Genomic DNA, 3839 nt, shown 5'->3' with positions numbered 1-3839 from the left:
CCCACCCCCTCTCCGGCCTATCACCCTCACCTTAACCTCCTTCCACCTATCGTATTCCCAACGCCCCTCCCCCAAGTCCCTCCTCCCTACCTTATATCTTAGCCTGCTTGGCACATGCTCCTCATTCCTGAAGAAAGGCTTATGCCCGAAACATTGATTCTCCTGTTCCTTTGATGCTGCCTGACCTGCTGCGCTTTTCCAGCAACACATTTTTAAGCTCTGATCTCCAGCATCTGCAGTCCTCACTTTCTCCTAGAAGGTGAGTCTACTCTGGTTATTTGTCAGCCTCCAGAAATTTGCCCAGATTTTAAAGGATATCAAGGTTAATCTGTGGACAATGGTAAACACGAGATGATGACAGTGCGAGATTCAACCTTACTAATGATAATTGATATTTCATGTTGGCATTCTATCTTCTTGGGGATGGGTATAATCAGGAAGAATTGTGATGCTACTGTTAAAAGTTGACATATGCAGTGGTAATTCACAAATAACTTGTTAATGAATTTGCTGTGAGATCCTATAGCGTTCTCTCCTGCTCTTCACCTGCCTTCCTCTGTGTTGAATCTGTCAACTCCTGGTCAGTTACTGCGGCACCAGCCATAGTTGTTGCTGCTGCTCCTCTGTCACTGTTTGTGCGATAGTGCCATGCCCACATTTCTCCTACTTTCTTCATCTGCTAGAGTTACTGCGTGTATGAGTATGTCGCAATCTGTCCTGTACCTCATTTGTCTGCACAAAGCAAGGATTTGATCATCCTGAGGGACCACACAGATATATTCTACTAATTTCACAACAGCACTCCTCTCCCTAACCTCCCCCATTCCCCCCATCACAAGCTCCCATTATAGTTAGATGAGAATTTCTTTTTGTGAAGTGGAACTTATGACTAGGTTTGAAGAATTCTGCACAAGCAAAATACTCCTGACTGCATGCCTATGTTTACTGATCAACATATGTATTGGGAAAGTATATCCACTATTGGATGTAATCCTGACATTGAAAATCATTTATTAAATAATCAAATGGTGCTAAGAATTACATAAGAAAACAATTTAAGATCATCAGTCAGCATCCCAGTGTAATGCATTTGCACATGCTAGAAGCTATATATAAAAATTTATGGGACCCTGTCATATGTAGGCAGAAGGAACTTTTACTACAATGCACCATTTTCAAAAAAAGGGTCAGAGAGTCAGCCAATCTTTGCTGCGCCCATGGCAATATCTGATCCACGAGAATCTACTTGCTTGGCCTGAGAATTAAGATTGACAGTTAACTGTTCTCCCTCATTTCCATGCCAATGATGGCACAGCCAATCAGAAGACTCTTCTCATGCTGTATATAATGACATCCCTTTGTTCAAGTCTGTTTCTTGCCTCCTAGTTCTGACTGACTGCAAAATGAAAAGCTTTCATCTTTTACATTCTTTTAGCAATTCTTAAGTTGTGTACTACCAAGCAATTATTTAAGATAATTTTAAGATATCTCAGAAACTTTTACAACTTGTCCAGAAGTTTATGGTGACCCATATATACACTGGGCGCAACACTCACTTGCAGTAACAAAAATTGCATCTATTTAGGCTCTATCCTAGTTTTAAATGTCCTGGCAGGATTGTGACTTACACAAGTGCAACTCATGGCCCACCCCATTTTGTCTATCAGTGAAAATGGTTTTGACAATTCTTTCCTAGTGTGAAGAACAGACGGAAACACATTCTGAGAATCCATTTTTATTATTTACCTATAACTCCTGATCTTGTTGTATTAAAAGAAGCTGGCTTCCAACTAAGCTTATGGTCTGTAAACAAATTGCTAATGAGGAAAAGTTAGTCAAAAGGCTTTGTTGAGAATTCTCTGGAGGAATCTCCACCCTTCGCACAGAGTTCAGAAAATTCTAATTTGCTGTTCATCTTCACGCTGATCTTTCTCATTTCTAAAGGGGAGTTAACCTATAAATCTCCACTTTGTTCTCTCTCCATGTTGTAGAAATCCATGATCTTCAGACACCACATTCCAAATGATGATCCTTTTTCTGCATCGGAGTTCAACTTGGCAATAAAGAGGGCAGCGATGCCCACAACTCCACCATCTTAAACAATCTGATTCTGTTGCTATAGTAACTATTTAGACATTCTAATCTTCTTGTCTAAATCATACTAATATGTTCTGTTTTCTATCTTCAAAAAAATTTAGTCCAGAATTACCTACACTAATTCCATTAATTTTTCTAATTCTGACCAGTCAAATACTGCTCTTTGTTTCAGGGAAGGAGACTGATGTACACCAAGATCAGTAGTTTCTGAAAAACTGGCATGTGACAGTGGTACACTTATAACGGCCATCAAAGCTTTTTACTATGTGAAGTGGAGATTGAAAAGGTTCAGTGTGCTATGTAATGTGGTACTGGACTCAGTGTACATGAGATCAACCTTGTCTTAAAAGATCACTGACACTTGCCTCTCTCCTACCACCACCCACTCCTTATCCTCCCACTTCTTCACCTTCTGAGTTCAATTTTCACTAAATAGGTGGAGCAGCAATTCCTGACTGCCCAGCTAAGCAAATGTGGCGTTCAGACAGTGCTAAGAGTCAACAAGCTCAGGACAATGCCCTAACTGCAACACGTGAAAGATTTTTATTTGTCTTATACTAAGGAGCTGTTGCAGGCTTTGGGTGGTTGCTGTAAATCCATGCAGCCTATTTGTCTGACAAAAAGAATAAACATTTAAATAACCTACATTATGTGTACGAGAAAGAACTGACTAGAGAAGTATCTTATTATTCGCATGACTCTTTAACATAACTGTATGTAAGCCTTTCAGATTTTAAACTAAAAAGCTCAAAATTAATTCAAACAAATTAGCAGGTAAGTATTTCTGTGAAATAGCTTTCTGGACAAATTTCAACAGATTTCTCACAATCACAGTATATTTACCAACACATGGAAATACCTCGTCATTCCTTAGTCATGGTATAAAAGCCCCTTACCTTTTTTATTTTGGTCAGTTAAGGTGATACATTCTTTCCTGAAGCATGACCAAGAAAATTCAGTGTGGCTTCCATTGAGAAACAGCAGTAGCAGCAGATGGTTTGCTCAAAAACATTTGTACCTGTATATCTACATCACTGTCAGCCAGAATTACTGAGGAGCTCTCTGCAGCTCTGCCAGCCTGATTCACACACACTGAGCCCAGCTTTGCTGTGGAAAACCAGCAATGGAATTTCTCAATAGGACTGGATTTTCTTAATTTGTGCCAGTGGACAATGTGGAAAAATGTAAAGCTTTCACTGGCAAACTAAACTCTTGTATTCAGGTGATAAAGATGGAGCACTCCTCAGAGCAGTTAGAAATACAAGAATTTTGACCAACTTTAATATTTCAGGTGTAATTCTTATATTTTTGAAGGAGGCGTTTCAAAGGAAATGTTAAGTTATCATATGATGCAACTGAACCCACGTTGGATTCCACCAGTAGCACAAGATGAGCTGAATTAAAGTGATCCTGGCTAAACAATTCTCTTATTTCTACTTTCAGTTCTGTGTTGCCTGTTTACCTGTGTGTGTATGTGTATGTGTGTGTGTGTGTGCTGAATTTCAACAGATGTCTATCAAGCCTGTTTAGGAGAACAGAAACATGATAGTATAGAGAAACCCATAAAACTGTGGCAGCATATTTCAGAAGTCAAAGAAGGAACTCTACTGGCAGATAAGGAGACTCATAAATTGGTAAATCCCTCTGCTGTTTATATTTATCTGGAAACCAGTTAGTCTATATTTGCATAATATCCTCGTATCTGGGGCCATCTACACTGGAGTACACTAAAAGCATCTCTG

At 39.4% G+C, this 3839-nt stretch overlaps 1 protein-coding gene across 2 annotated transcripts in view; it reads right to left on the bottom strand.

The window, feature by feature from the left end:
* Window positions 1-3146, bottom strand: part of drp2 (dystrophin related protein 2) — a 368975-nt gene extending 365829 nt beyond the window's left edge. For both annotated transcript variants that reach the window (XM_043704533.1, XM_043704534.1), the window contains exon 1: window positions 2994-3146. The gene's annotated coding sequence lies outside the window, so the exon portion shown is untranslated. The remainder of the gene's footprint in view (window positions 1-2993) is intronic.
* Between the last annotated feature and the right edge of the window lie 693 nt (window positions 3147-3839).

The sequence above is a fragment of the Chiloscyllium plagiosum genome, chromosome 15 (genome assembly GCF_004010195.1).
Source record: "Chiloscyllium plagiosum isolate BGI_BamShark_2017 chromosome 15, ASM401019v2, whole genome shotgun sequence".
NCBI classification, from domain to species: domain Eukaryota; kingdom Metazoa; phylum Chordata; class Chondrichthyes; order Orectolobiformes; family Hemiscylliidae; genus Chiloscyllium; species Chiloscyllium plagiosum.
Note: the sequence above shows the minus strand (reverse complement) of the source record. Positions and strands in the feature narration are given on the sequence as shown.